Consider the following 16285-nt stretch of genomic DNA (forward strand, 5'->3'; position numbering starts at 1 on the left):
GTTAGTCTCTGTTGCTGTGGTATTCTCTGTGCGATTGCCTGCCTGAGCTGATAAAACCCTTACACTAAGTGAAACATAGAGCCGTCCAGTAATTTTATCTAAAACTTTCGCTCCGAGAAGCTTGGTACTTTCCATCAGGAATGCCTTTGCCGTGGTTAGCTTGGCTACTGCGAAGTGTTAGTCTCTGTTGCTGTAGTATTCTCTGTGCGATTGTCAGCCTGAGCTGATAAAACCCTTACACTAAGCGAAACATATAGAAAGAGCCGTCCATTAATTCTATCCAAGACTTTCACTCCGAGAAGCTTGGTACTTTGCATCAGAAATGCCATTGCCGTGGTGAGCTTGGCTACTGCAAAGAGTTAGTCTCTGTTGCTGTGGTATTCTCTGTGCGATTGCCTGCCTGAGCTGATAAAACCCTTACACTAAGCGAAACATAGAAAGAACCGTCCAGTAATTTTAAGTAAAACTTTCGCTCCGAGAAGCTTGGTACTTTCCATCAGGAATGCATTTGCCGTGGTTAGCTTGGCTACTGCGAAGAGTCAGTCTCTGTTGCTGTGCGATTGTTTGCCTGAGCTGATAAAACCCTTACACTAAGCGAAATATATAGAAAGAAACGTCCATTAATTTTATCCAAGACTTTCACTCCGAGAAGCTTGGTACTTTCCATCAGAAATGACATTGCCGTGGTTAGCTTGGCTACTGCGAAGAGGTGGTCTCTGTTGCTCTGGTATTCTCTGTGCGATTGTCTGCCTGAGCTGATAAAACCCTTACCCTAAGCGAAACATAGAAAGAGCCGTCCAGTAATTTTATCTAAAACTTTCGCTTCGAGAAGGTTGGTCCTTCCATCAGAAATGCCATTGCTGTGGTTAGCTTGGCTACTGCGAAGAGTTCGTCTCTGTTGCTGTGGTATTCTCTGTGCGATTGTCTGCCTGAGCTGATAAAACCCTTACACTAAGCGAAACCTATAGAAAGAAACGTCCATTAATTTTATCCAAGACTTTCACTCCGAGAAGCTTGGTACTTTCCATCACAAATGCCATTGTCATGGTTAGCTTGGCTATTGCGAAGACTTGGTCTCTGTTGCTGTGGTATCCTCTTTGCGATTGTCTGCCTGAGCTGATAAAACCCTTACACTAAGCGAAACATATAAAAAGAAACGTCCATTAATTTTATCCAAGACTTTAACTCTGAGAAGCTTGGTACTTTCCATCAGAAATGCCATTGCCGTGGTGAGCTTGGCTACTGCAAAGAGTTAGTCGCTGTGGTATTCTCTGTGCGATTGCCTGCCTGAGCTGATAAAACCCTTACACTAAGCGAAACATAGAAAGAGACGTCCAGTAATTTTAAGTAAAACTTTCGCTCCGAGAAGCTTGGTACTTTCCATCAGGAATGCCTTTGCCGTGGTTAGCTTGGCTACTGCGAAGTGTTAGTCTCTGTTGCTGTGGTATTCTCTGTGCGATTGTCTGCCTGAACTGATAAAACCCTTACACTAAGCGAAACATAGAAAGCGCCGTCCATTAATTCTATCCAAGACTTTCACTCCGAGAAGCTTGGTACTTTTCATCAGAAATGCCATTGCCGTGGTTAGCTTGGCTACTGCGAAGAGTTAGTATCTGTTGCTCTGGTATTCTCTGTGCGGTTGTCTGCCTCAGCTGATAAAACCCATACCCTAAGCGAAACATGTAGAAAGAGCAATCTTGTTCTATATTTTTCAGTCAGGGTTGGCGTAGGGTTATGGTCAGCAACAGAGACTGTCTGCCTGTGCAGATAAAACACTTATACTGAATGTATCCCAACCGTTTAAAATGTAGAAAGAGCCATCTGTTAATTGTGTACAAACCTAAAGCTCCAAGACACTCAGTATTTCCCATCAGAAATGCCATTGCCGTGGTTAGCTTGACTCCTAAGAATTAATCCCACAAAGAATACCATAGTAACAGAGACTGTCTTGGCGGTTACCAAGCTAATCACTGCAGGCATTTCTGATGGAAAGTACAGAGCTTCTCGGTGTGAAAGGTTTGGATAAAATTAACAGATAGCTCATCCTACATTTGTTGTTTTTTTTTTTTTTTGATCCTTTATGGGAGCTTCGAGGAAGGAGCGCATTCTGAGGGGTTAAAAAGGGGGAACATTCAGAAATCCACCAGTTTTAACCAGACCTAAACCTTAGTCCTAACCCTTACCCTAAAAACATTAAATTGCAAAAGCAGATTACTTCAAAAAAAAGAGAAGCTTATATTACTCTAAACCCCACCAATAACTTTTCAAGCTAAAAGCAGGGTAAGCTAATCAAGATGGGAGGTGAATTGTAAAGAAGAAACATCCAAATTTACCGTATCCTTAATCCATCAAACTCTATCCACATCCCTAATTCTGGGGATATCTCTAAACCAGCACTGGCGGAGGCATTCTGGTGACGCGCGCTGGCCCGGGCATTCAACCTTCACTCCGAGAAGCTCAATATTATCCATCAGAAATGCCATTGCCGTGGTTAGCTTGGCTACTGCGAAGAGTTCGTCTCTGTTGCTGTGGTATTGTCTGTGCGATTGTCTGCCTGAGCTGATAAAACCCTTACACTAAGCGAAACATGAAAAGAGCCGTCCATTAATTTTATCCAAGACTTTCACTCCGAGAAGCTTGGTACTTTCCATCAGAAATGCCATTGCCGTGGTTAACTTGGCTACTGCGAAGAGTTCGTCTCTGTTGCTGTGGTATTCTCTGTGCGATTGTCTGCCTGAGCTGATAAAACCCTTACACTAAGCGAAACCTATAGAAAGAGCCGTCCAGTAATTTTATCTTAAACTTTCGCTTCGAGAAGCTTGGTCCTTCCAACAGAAATGCCATTGCTGTGGTTAGCTTGGCTACTGCGAAGAGTTCGTCTCTGTTGCTGTGGTATTCTCTGTGCGATTTGTCTGCCTGAGCTGATAAAACTCTTACGCTAAGCGAAACCTATAGAAAGAAACGTCCATTAATTTTATCCAAGACTTTCACTCCGAGAAGCTTAGTACTTTCCATCAGAAATACTATTGCCGTGCTTGGCTTGGCTACTGCGAAGAGTTCGTCTCTGTTGCTGTGGTATTCTTTGTGCGATTGTCTGCCTGAGCTGATAAAACCCTTACCCTAAGCGAAACATAGAGCCGTCCAGTAATTTTATCTAAAACTTTCGCTTCGAGAAGCTTGGTCCTTCCATCAGAAATCCCATTGCTGTGGTTAGCTTGGCTACTGCGAAGAGTTCGTTTCTGTTGCTGTGGTATTCTCTGTTCGATTGTCTGCCTGAGCTGATAAAACCCTTGCACTAAGCGAAACATAGGGCCGTCCCTTAATTTCAATCCAAGACTTTCACTCTGCGAAGCTTGGTACTTTCCATCAGAAATGCCATTGCCGTGGTTAGCTTGGCTACTGCGAAGAATTCGTCTCTGTTGCTGTGCGATTGTCTGCCTGAGCTAATAAAACCCTTACACTAAGCGAAACATATAGAAAGAAACGTCCATTAATTTTATCCAAGACTTTCACTCCGAGAAGCTTGGTGCTTTCCATCAGAAATGCCATTGCCGTGATTAGCTTGGCTACTGCGAAGACTTGTTCTCTGTTGCTGTGGTATTCTCTTTGCGATTGTCTGCCTGAGCTGATAAAACCCCTACACTAAGCGAAACATATAAAAAGAAACGTCCATTAATTTTATCCAAGACTTTCACTCCGAGGAGCTTGGTACTTTCCATCAGAAATGCCATTGCCGTTGTTAGCTTGGCTACTGCGAAGAGTTAGTCTCTGTTGCTCTGGTATTCTCTGTGCGATTGTCTGCCTGAGCTGATAAAACCCATACCTTAAGCGAAACATGTAGAAAGAGCCATCTTGTTCTACATTTTTCAGTCAGGGTTTGTGTAGGGTTATTGGTCAGCAACAGAGACTGTTTGCTTGTGCAGATAAAACCCTTATACTAAACCTATCCCAACCCTTTAAAATGTAGAAAGAGCCATCTGTTAATTGTATACAAACCTAAAGCTCCAAGACACTCAGTATTTCCCATCAGAAATGCCATTGCCGTGGTTAGCTTGACTCCTGCTAAGAATTAATCCCACAAAGAATACGATAGTAACAGAGACTGTCTTGGCGGTTGCCAAGCTAACCACTGTAGTGGCGTTTCTGATGGAAAGTACAGAGCTTCTCGGTGTGAAAGGTTTGGATAAAATTAACAGATAGCTCATCCTACATTTGTTGTTTTTTTTTTTTTTGGATCCTTTATGGGAGCTTCGAGGAAGGAGCGCATTCTGAGGGGTTAAAAAGGGGGAACATTCAGAAATCCACCAGTTTTAACCAGACCTAAACCTTAGTCCTAACCCTTACCCTAAAAACATTAAATTGCAAAAGCAGACTACTTCAAAAAAAGAGAAGAAGCTTATATTACTCTAAACCCCGCCAATAACTTTTCAAGCTAAAAGCAGGGTAAGCTAATCAAGATGGGAGGTGAATTGTAAAGAAGAAACATCCAAATTTACCGTATCCTTAATCCATCAAACTCTATCCACATCCCTAATTCTGGGGATATCTCTAAACCAGCACTGGCGGAGGCATTCTGGTGACACGCGCTGGCCCGGGCATTCAACCTTCACTCCGAGAAGCTCAATATTATCCATCAGAAATGCCACTGCCGTGGTTAGCTTGGCTACTGTGAAGAGTTCGTCTCTGTTGCTGTGGTATTCTCTGTGCGATTGTCTGCCTGAGCTGATAAAACCCTTACACTAAGCGAAACATGAAAAGAGCCGTCCATTAATTTTATCCAAGACTTTCACTCCGAGAAGCTTGGTACTTTCCATCAGAAATGCCATTGCCGTGGTTAACTTGGCTACTGCGAAGAGTTCGTCTCTGTTGCTGTGGTATTCTCTGTGCGATTGTCTGCCTGAGCTGATAAAACCCTTACACTAAGCGAAACATAAAGAGCCGTCCAGTAATTTTATCTAAAACTTTCGCTTCGAGAAGCTTGGTCCTTCCATCAGAAAGGCCATTGCTGTGGTTAGCTTGGCTACTGCGAAGAGTTCGTCTCTGTTGCTGTGCGATTGTCTGCCTGAGCTGATAAAACCCTTGCACTAACCGAAACATAGAAAGGGCCGTCCCTTAATTTTATCCAAGACTTTCACTCTGAGAAGCTTGGTACTTTCCATCAGAAATGCCATTGCCGTGGTTAGCTTGGCTACTGCGAAAAATTCGTCTCTGTTGCTGTGCGATTGTCTGCCTGAGCTGATAAAACCCTTACACTAAGCGAAACATGTAGAAAGAAACGTCCATTAATTTTATCCAAGACTTTCACTCCGAGGAGCTTGGTACTTTCCATCAGAAATGCCATTGCCGTTGTTAGCTTGGCTACTCTGAAGAGTTAGTCTCTGTTGCTCTGGTATTCTCTGTCCGATTGTCTGCCTGAGCTGATAAAACCCATACCCTAAGCGAAACATGTAGAAAGAGCCATCTAGTTCTACATTTTTCAGTCAGGGTTTGTGTAGGGTTATTGGTCAGCAACAGACTGTGTGCTTGTGCAGATAAAACCCTTATACTAAACCTATCCCAACCCTTCAAAATGTAGAAAGAGCCATCTGTTAATTGTATACAAACCTAAAGCTCCAAGACACTCAGTATTTCCCATCAGAAATGCCATTGCCGTGGTTAGCTTGACTGCTGCTAAGAATTAATCCCACAAAGAATACGATAATAACAGACTGTCTTGGCGGTTGCCAAGCTAACCACTGTAGTGGCGTTTCGGATGGAAAGTACAGAGCTTCTCGGTGTGAAAGGTTTGGATAAAATTAACAGATGGCTCATTCTACATTTGTTGTTTTTTTTTTTTTATCCTTTATGGGAGCTTCGAGGAAGGAGCGCATTCTGAGGGGTTAAAAAGGGGGAACATTCAGAAATCCACCAGTTTTAACCAGACCTAAACCTTATTCCTAACCCTTACCCTAAAAACATTAAATTGCAATAGCAGACTACTTCAAAAAAAAGAGAAGAAGCTTATATTACTCTAAACCCCACCAATAACTTTTCAAGCTTAAAGCAGGGTAAACTAATCAAGATGGGAGGTGAATTGTAAAGAAGAAACATCCAAATTTACCGTATCCTTAATCCATCAAACTCTATCCACATCCCTAATTCTGGGGATATCTCTAAACCAGCACTGGCGGAGGCATTCTGGTGACACGCGCTGGCCCGGGCATTCAACCTTCACTCCGAGAAGCTCAATATTATCCATCAGAAATGCCATTGCCGTGGTTAGCTTGGCTACTGCGAAGAGTTCGTCTCTGTTGCTGTGGTATTCTCTGTGCGATTGTCTGCCTGAGCTGATAAAACCCTTACACTAAGCGAAACATGGAAAGAGCCGTCCATTAATTTTATCCAAGACTTTCACTCCGAGAACCTTCGTACTTTCCATCAGAAATGCCATTGCCGTGGTTAACTTGGCTACTGCGAAGAGTTCGTCTCTGTTGCTGTGGTATTCTCTGTGCGATTGTCTGCCTGAGCTGATAAAACCCTTACACTAAGCGAAACATAAAGAGCCGTCCAGTAATTTTGCCTAAAACTTTCGCTTCGAGAAGCTTGGTCCTTCCATCAGAAATGCCATTGCTGTGGTTAGCTTGGCTACTGCGAAGACTTAGTCTCTGTTGCTGTGGTATTCTCTGTGCGATTGTCTGCCTGAGCTGATAAAACCCTTACACTAAGCGAAACGTATAGAAAGAAACCATTAATTTTATCCAAGACTTTCACTCTGAGAAGCTTGGTACTTTCCATCAGAAATGCTATTGCCGTGGTGAGCTTGGCTACTGCAAAGAGTTAGTCTCTGTTGCTGTGGTATTCTCTGTGCGATTGCCTGCCTGAGCTGATAAAACCCTTACACTAAGCGAAACATAAAGAGCCGTCCATTAATTTTATCCAAGACTTTCACTCCGAGAAGCTTGTTACTTTCCATCAGAAATGCCATTGCCGTCGTTAGCTTGGCTACTGCAAAGAGTTATTCTCTGTGCGATTGTCTGCCTGAGCTGATAAAACCCTTACACTAAGCGAAACATAGAAAGAGCCGTCCATTAATTTTATCCAAGACTTTCACTCCAAGAAGCTTGGTGCTTTCCATCAGAATTGCCGTGGTTAGCTTCGCTACTGCGAAGAGTTCGTCTCAGTTGCTGTGGAATTCTCTGTGCGATTGTCTGCCTGAGCTGATAAAACCCTTATGCTAAGCGAAACATAGAAAGGGCCGTCCATTAATTTTATCCAAGACTTTCACTCCAAGAAGCTTGGTGCTTTCCATCAGAATTGCCGTGGTTAGCTTCGCTACTGCGAAGAGTTCGTCTCTGTTGCTGTGGTATTCTCTGTGCGATTGTCTGCCTGAGCTGATAAAACCCTTACACTAAGCGAAACATATGGAAAGAGTCTTCCATTAATTTTATCCAAGACTTTCACTCCGAGAAGCTTGTTACTTTCCATCAGAAATGCCATTGCCGTGGTTAGTTTGGCTACTGCGAAGAGTTAGTCTCTGTTGCTGTGCGATTGTCTGCCTGAGCTGATAAAACCCTTACACTAAGCGAAACATAGAAAGGGCCGTCCCTTAATTTTATCCAAGACTTTCACTCCGAGAAGCTTGGTACTTTCCATCGGAATTGCCGTGGTTAGCTTGGCTACTGCGAAGAGTTCGTCTCTGTTTCTGTGGTATTCTCTGTGCGATTGTCTGCCTGAGCTGATAAAACCCTTAGACTAAGCGAAACATATAAAAAGAGCCGTCCATTAATTCTATCCAAGACTTTCACACCGAGAAGCTTGGTACTTTCCATCAGAAATACTATTGCCGTGGTTAGCTTGGCTACTGCGAAGAGATCGTCTCTGTTGCTGTGGTATTCTTTGTGCGATTGTCTGCCTGAGCTGATAATACCCTTACCCAAAGCGAAACATAGAAAGAGCCGTCCAGTAATTTTATCTAAAACTTTGGCTTCGAGAAGCTTGGTCCTTCCATCAGAAATGCCATTGCGGTGGTTAGCTTGGCTACTGCGAAGAGTTAGTTTCTGTTGCTGTGGTATTCTCTGCGATTGTCTGCCTGAGCTGATAAAACCCTTGCACTAATCGAAACATAGGGCCGTCCCTTAATTTTATCCAAGACTTTCACTCTGAGAAGCTTGGTACTTTCCATCAGAAATGCCATTGCCGTGGTTAGCATTGGCTACTGCGAAGAGTTAATCTCTGTTGCTGTGCGATTGTCTGCCTGAGCTGATGAAACCCTTACACTAAGCGAAACATATAAAAAGAGCCGTCCATTAATTCTATCCTAGACTTTCACTCCGAGAAGCTTGGTACTTTCCATCAGAAATTCTATTGGCGTGGTTAGCTTGGCTACTGCAGAGAGTTGGTCTCTGTTGCTGTGGTATTCTCTGTGCGATTGTCTGCCTCAGCTGATAAAACCCTTACCCTAAGCGAAACATAGAAAGAGCCGTCCAGTAATTTTATCTAAAACTTTTGCTCCGAGAAGCTTGGTCCTTCCATCAGAAATGCCATTGCTGTGGTTAGCTTGGCTACTGCGAAGAGTTCGTCTCTGTTGCTGTGGTATTCTCTGTGCGATTGTCTGCCTGAGCTGATAAAACCCTTACACTAAGCGAAACATAAAGAGCCGTCCAGTAATTTTATCTAAAACTTTCGCTTCGAGAAGCTTGGTCCTTCCATCAGAAAGGCCATTGCTGTGGTTAGCTTGGCTACTGCGAAGAGTTCGTCTCTGTTGCTGTGGTATTCTCTGTGCGATTGTCTGCCTGAGCTGATAAAACCCTTGCACTAATCGAAACATAGAAAGGGCCGTCCCTTAATTTTATCCAAGACTTTCACTCTGAGAAGCTTGGTACTTTCCATCAGAAATGCCATTGCCGTGGTTAGCATTGGCTACTGCGAAGAGTTAATCTCTGTTGCTGTGCGATTGTCTGCCTGAGCTGATGAAACCCTTACACTAAGCGAAACATATAAAAAGAGCCGTCCATTAATTCTATCCTAGACTTTCACTCCGAGAAGCTTGGTACTTTCCATCAGAAATTCTATTGGCGTGGTTAGCTTGGCTACTGCAGAGAGTTAGTCTCTGTTGCTGTGGTATTCTCTGTGCGATTGTCTGCCTCAGCTGATAAAACCCTTACCCTAAGCGAAACATAGAAAGAGCCGTCCAGTAATTTTATCTAAAACTTTTGCTCCGAGAAGCTTGGTCCTTCCATCAGAAATGCCATTGCTGTGGTTAGCTTGGCTACTGCGAAGAGTTCGTCTCTGTTGCTGTGGTATTCTCTGTGCGATTGTCTGCCTGAGCTGATAAAACCCTTACACTAAGCGAAACATATAGAAAGAAACATCCATTAATTTTATCCAAGACTTTCACTCCGAGAAGCTTGGTACTGTCGCGGGACTGGGTTTAGATGTTCTTATATTAAGTAGTTGGAGGCTGGGAATTATGGTGCGACAACACAGTCTCTGGCGTTAATTAGCCGGGCTAGGCTACGGGTTTAGCAACCCACCTTGCACTGCTCCTGCAGACGATGACGGACGCTGGCTAGCCTGGCTGGGATGGTCTCACTCTGCAGACACTCGCACTGTCACTGGCTGCACACTCTGATCTCTCTCTGGGGGCTGGTAATCACTCTTACTGGTTCTATTATGGTCGTCGCTGGTTAGTCACTGTCTAGCGTCAGCTCAGTCGAGGTGTAGGAGTCAGGAATGTTACGTCTGATCGCTAACACGTTATGCTAAGCTAACACTGTGTGACAGTCTGTAAACCACTATAACAACTAACCCACGCTGTGCTGTGCAATGGATAACAATAGGCAGCACGCACGCATTCCTAAGTCTCTTCTCATTGGCTAACAGGGTCTCGCGTTACTTTAGTCAGACTGTCTGTCTGTCACTATATGTCAGGGAGCTGTCCCGCAACACTACCCCCCCTTTAGATTGTTGAGTCCCTTCAACATAAAGATAAAATAACTCTGGGAGCTAGAGTCGGAATTACACCCGGGACAAAACACCCGGCACACAACTAGGCCCGGAACTAAGGGCGTCAAAATAAACTGGTTGGGTGGTCACTATTAAAGTAGGACTCCTGTGACTAGCCTAGTAACCCCCTAAGTCAACTAGTCACGTCCGTCAAGATCAGTCTCGAACAGAGTCCCGGAGCCAGGCAGGCGGCCGGACTGGTCTGCCCCGTCTAGTGGTGGGGAGGGGCAGGGGCTCAGCAACGTCTGCTTCGGCTCCCTCTGGGTCAGGGGCGGAAGACTGCCCGCCTGGAACACGGGCTGCGGCCTCTCGGCGTCGAGTAGTGGTCGGCTCCCCTGGAGAACTGCTGGCAGCCAAGGGCGGAGACAAGGAGGGAGACACCTGGGCGCTCGTGGGGCTTTCATGGGGCTTGAGCTTGAGCCCGCTGGCTTGGACCCGCTCGAGGACGATGGCCAGGTTCTTCAACCCATCTTCAACACTGCGGCCAATGACGATGACGTCATCTAGGTACACGAGGAGGCTCTTCCACTGCAACCCGCGCAGGACAACCTCCATGGCCCTCTGGAAGGTGCCTGGCGCGTTGCAGAGTCCGAAAGGCATTCGGGCGTACTCGTACAGGCCATAGCGAGTAATGAAGGCCGTCTTGCATCGGTCAGCAGGATGGACTCCAATTTGCCAGTATCCACTCTGCATGTCTAACGTGGAGAACACGGTTGCGCCTTCCAGGGTGTCCAGACACTCTTAAATCCTTGGAAGCGGGTACGCGTCCTTCAGCGTCAGTTCATTGAGTCTTCGGTAGTCGATACACCATCGAACGCCTCCATCTTTCTTCCTCACCCGGACCACAGGTGAAGCCCACTCAGACGTCGATGGCGTTATCACTCCAGCCTTCAGCATTTCCTGGAGGTGCTGTTCCTCCTCTTGCTGGAACCCCAGCGGTGTGCGGCGGGTTGCCTGGTGTACTGGGCGTCCCTCTCCGGTGTCGATGCGGTGCTGGACAGCATCAAAACAGCCCAGGTCGTCGTTTGCTGCTGCAAAGACCTCCTTGTGCTTGACCAGAAGCTGCAGTAGGGCTCTCTGCTGCCCCTCTTCGAGCTCCTTACTGGCGGCTGCATACAGGGATGACAGATGGTCTGGTAGATCCAAGGCTGTTGCGGACTCCAGCCGTCGCACTGACACTTGTTCCTTCTCCGCCGGGTTCGTGGGGTTCGGCTCTAGGGACGGGGTTTCCTCTGCCTCAACCAACACGCCCAAGCAAACACCTCTCCTTAGGGTCACTTCGCGGGGCGACAAGTTGCATAGTCGCACAGGGACTCTCTTGGCAACGTCGACTACTACACTGCCTGAAGAGACTCCTTCTGCAAGGCCAGTGGGCTCCAGGACGGCAGAAATTCCTGGCTTTGGGCCTTCCACTAGACCCCAGACGTCGCGTTCGCTCTCCGCTGGTAAAGTCGAGGGGCACTCCAGCAGTACTCTGGAAACCGTGTACTCTCCTAGCGACCTGCCTATGACGACAGTGCCGATCGGTTCTCCATCAACGTGTACTTGTCCTCCGACCGAAACTGTGACTCTGGCGGCTAGCATAAAGTCCAGACCCAGGAGAAAGGGGTCGCGGATGGGTGCGACGTAGACGTCCCAGTCCTTGGTCTTACGGCCCAAGCGGATGGTGACTCTGTACTTCGGAGTCTCGGTCATTTCTTTCCCCTCCTCCGCGTTCCTCAGGACGGCAGTCCCCACACTTGGCTGACCAGCTAGCTCCAGCTGACGGAAGGTGTCTTCAGACATGACGGTCGCCTCCGCGCCGGTGTCCACAACGCACTTGAGTTCCAGTTTGTTGACCGTGATGGGCACTACCAGACTAGGACCATCTCCTGCTGCTCGGTTTATGCGGGGTGCTGGCTGGCTATCGGCCTTTTCCTTGACGTGAGGGCTCGGTGAGCGGGAGGTGCAGTCTCGTTGGAAGTGGCCCTGGCCTCCACACTGGTAACAGGAGCCTCTAGGGGTGGCGCCCGGACTCGGTGATTGGTAACGCCGCTGCCCATTAGTGCTGCTCGCCGGCCGCTCTAGAGTTCTGCCCCGTTCCTCCTTCTTCTGTTCGGCTGTGTCGGATGTCAGCTGCGGGGGGGGGGACGGTTTCCAGGAACGCCGCATTTCCTGCAGCAGCGCCGCTACCTCGGCTTTCAACTCCTTGATGTCAGCATTTAGGTCGGACTGCGTCGCGCCGGTGGCCGTCGATGTCGGGTTTGGCGCTCCCCCTTTACGCTCCGCTGGAGTACTGGTGACAAGGGGTTTGGGATGGTGACTTCTGTTGCGGCCATCCGCTACTGGGCCGACATTCTCCATTCCCGGGGGCAAAGCATATTCACGGGGTCTCGCATCCGGTCCGTCTGGACGGGGGACCAGTGGAGTAGTTAACTCCATGTCCTGCACCTCCAATGTTGTAATGCTATGACTGGCTCCATGGCCACTATCAAAGCCCTCCTGATAGCCATTGAATGGCTGCGGGGAACTAGGGAGCGGGTGAAGTCCCGTGCTCAATTGCTGCACAGCGGGAGGTTGGGGATGTGGCACAACTCGCCCGACAAGTACCCCTTTAAGCATGCACTTCACCTCCTCCATTGATTGTTCCTGCTTTTCTTGGTTAAGGAGGGACCGCTCAAACATTTGGGCTAGACGACACATCTGCTTTTCCATTTCGCTTTCCACAGCGCTATCCTCTCCCCCCCCTACAGCACCGTGCTCCACGTGCTCGATCTCCTCAGTAGGTTCCAACATCATCTAGATCACATTCAACGATGGCCTTGATAAAGTGCTACTGCACGTAATTAGCCGGTTGCTAGTTAGCAAGGACGCTAACGTAAATAGCAATAGCACCGCTATTCTGTATGGAGACAGAATGCAATCCAATTATCCCACTTCTGACACCACTTGTCGCGGGACTGGGTTTAGATGTTCTTATATTAAGTAGTTGGAGGCTGGGAATTATGGTGCGACAACACAGTCTCTGGCGTTAATTAGCCGGGCTAGGCTACGGGTTTAGCAACCCACCTTGCACTGCTCCTGCAGTCTGCAGACGATGACGGACGTTGGCTAGCCTGGCTGGGATGGTCTCACTCTGCAGACACTCGCACTGTCACTGGCTGCACACTCTGATCTCTCTCTGGGGGCTGGTAATCACTCTTACTGGTTCTATTATGGTCGTCGCTGGTTAGTCACTGTCTAGCGTCAGCTCAGTCGAGGTGTAGGAGTCAGGAATGTTACGTCTGATCGCTAACACGTTATGCTAAGCTAACACTGTGTGACAGTCTGTAAACCACTATAACAACTAACCCACGCTGTGCTGTGCAATGGATAACAATAGGCAGCACGCACGCATTCCTAAGTCTCTTCTCATTGGCTAACAGGGTCTCGCGTTACTTTACTCAGACTGTCTGTCTGTCAGGGAGCTGTCCCGCAACAGTACTTTCCATCAGAAATGCCATTGCCGTGGTGAGCTTGGCTACTGCAAAGAGTTAGTCTCTGTTGCTGTGGTATTCTCTGTGCGATTGCCTGCCTGAGCTGATAAAACCCTTACACTAAGCGAAACATAGAAAGAGCCGTCCATTAATTTTATCCAAGACTTTCACTCCGAGAAGCTTGGTACTTTCCATCAGAAATGCCATTGCCGTCGTTAGCTTGGCTACTGCAAAGAGTTATTCTCTGTGCGATTGTCTGCCTGAGCTGATAAAACCCTTACACTAAGCGAAACATAGAAAGAGCCGTCCCTTAATTTTATCCAAGACTTTCACTCTGAGAAGCGTGGTACTTTCCATCAGAAATGCCATTGCCGTGGTTAGCTTGGCTACTGCGAAGAGTTAGTCTCTGTTGCTGTGCGATTGTCTGCCTGAACTGATAAAACCCTTACACTAAGCGAAACATATAAAAAGAGCCGTCCATTAAGTTTATCTATGACTTTCACTCCGAGAAGCTTGGTACTTTCCATCAGAATTACCATTGCCGTGGTTAGCTTGGCTACTGCAAAGAGTTCGTCTCTGTTGCTGTGGTATTCTCTGTGTGATTGTCTGCCTAAGCTGATAAAACCCTTACACTAAGCGAAACATATAGAAAGAGCCGTCCATTAATTCTATCCAAGACTTTCACTCCGAGAAGCTTGGTACTTTCCATCAGAAATGGCATTGCCGTGGTTAGCTTGGCTACTGCGGAGAGTTCGTCTCTGTTGCTGTGGAATTCTCTGTGCGATTGTCTGCCTGAGCTGATAAAACCCTTATGCTAAGCGAAACATAGAAAGGGCCGTCCATTAATTTTATCCAAGACTTTCACTCCAAGAAGCTTGGTGCTTTCCATCAGAATTGCTGTGGTTAGCTTCGCTACTGCGAAGAGTTCGTCTCTGTTGCTGTGGTATTCTCTGTGCGATTGTCTGCCTGAGCTGATAAAACCCTTACACTAAGCGAAACATATAGAAAGAGTCTTCCATTAATTTTATCCAAGACTTTCACTCCGAGAAGCTTGTTACTTTCCATCAGAAATGCCATTGCCGTGGTTAGCTTGGCTACTGCGAAGAGTTAGTCTCTGTTGTTGTGCGATTGTCTGCCTCAGCTGATAAAACCCTTACACTAAGCGAAACATAGAAAGGGCCGTCCCTTAATTTTATCCAAGACTTTCACTCCGAGAAGCTTGGTACTTTCCATCGGAATTGCCGTGGTTAGCTTGGCTACTGCGAAGAGTTCGTCTCTGTTTCTGTGGTATTCTCTGTGCGATTGTCTGCCTGAGCTGATAAAACCCTTATCCTAAGCGAAACATAGAAAGAGCCATCTTGTTCTATATTTTTCAGTCAGGGTTGGTGTAGGGTTATGGTCAGCAACAGACACTGTCTGCCTGTGCAGATAAAACCCTTATACTAAATCTATCCCAACCCTTTAAAATGTAGAAAGAGCCATCTGTTAATTGTATACAAACCTAAAGCTCGAAGACGCTCAGTATTTCCCATCAGAAATGCCATTGCTGTGGTTAGCTTGACTCCTGCTAAGAATTAATCCCACAAAGAATACCATAGTAACAGACTGTCTTGGCGGTTGCCAAGCTAACCACTGCAGTGGCGTTTCTGATGGAAAGTACAGAGCTTCTCGGTGTGAAAGGACTGGATAAAATTAACGGATAGCTCATTCTACATTGTTTTTTTGTTTTTTTTTCTCCTTTATGGGAGCTTCGAGGAAGGAGCGCATTCTGAGGGGTTAAAAAGGGGGAACATTTGAGAAATCCACCAGTTTTATCCAGACCTAAACCTTAGTCCTTACCCTAAAAACATTAAATTGCAATAGCAGACTTCTTCCAAAAAAAAAGAGAAGCCTATATTACTCTAAACCCCACCAATAACTTTCCAAGCTTAAAGCAGGGTAAACTAATCAAGATGGGAGGTGAATTGTAAAGAAGAAACATCCAAATTTACCGTATCCTTAATCCATCAAACTCTATCCACATCCATAACCCTAATTCTGGGGATATCTCTAAGCCAGCACTGGCGGAGGCACTCTGGTGACACGCGCTGGCCCGGGCATTCAACCCTTAACTTTCACTCCGAGAAGCTCAATATTATCCATCAGAAATGCCATTGCCGTGGTTAGCTTGGCTGCTGTGAAGAGTTTGACTCTATTGCTGTGGTATTCTCTGTGCGATTGTCTGCCTGAGCTGATAAAACCCTTACACTAAGCGAAACATATCGAAAGAGCCGTCCATTAATTTTATCCAAGAATTTCACTCTGAGAAGCTTGGTACTTTCCATCAGAAATTCCATTGCTGTGGTTAGCTTGGCTACTGCGAAGAGTTCGTCTCTGTTGCTGTGATATTCTCTGTGCGATTGTCTGCCTGAGCTGATAAAACCCTTACACTAACCGAAACATATAGAAAGAAACGTCCATTAATTTTATCCAAGACTTTCACTCCGAGAAGCTTGGTACTTTCCATCAGAATTGCCGTGGTTAGCTTGGCTACTGCGAAGAGTTCGTCTCTGTTGCTGTGGTATTCTCTGTGCGATTGTCTGCCTGAGCTGATAAAACCCTTACACTAGGCGAAACATATAAAAAGAGCTGTCCATTAATTCTATCCAAGACTTTCACTCCGAGAAGCTTGGTACTTTCCATCAGAAATACTATTGGCGTGGTTAGCTTGGCTACTGCAGAGAGTTGGTCTCTGTTGCTGTGGTATTCTCTGTGCGATTGTCTGCCTCAGCTGATAAAACCCTTACCCTTAGCGAAACATAGAAAGAGCCGTCCAGTAACTTTATCTAAAACTTTCGCTCCGAGAA

Source organism: Lampris incognitus, chromosome 19 (assembly GCF_029633865.1).
Source record: "Lampris incognitus isolate fLamInc1 chromosome 19, fLamInc1.hap2, whole genome shotgun sequence".
Lineage (NCBI taxonomy): Eukaryota > Metazoa > Chordata > Actinopteri > Lampriformes > Lampridae > Lampris > Lampris incognitus.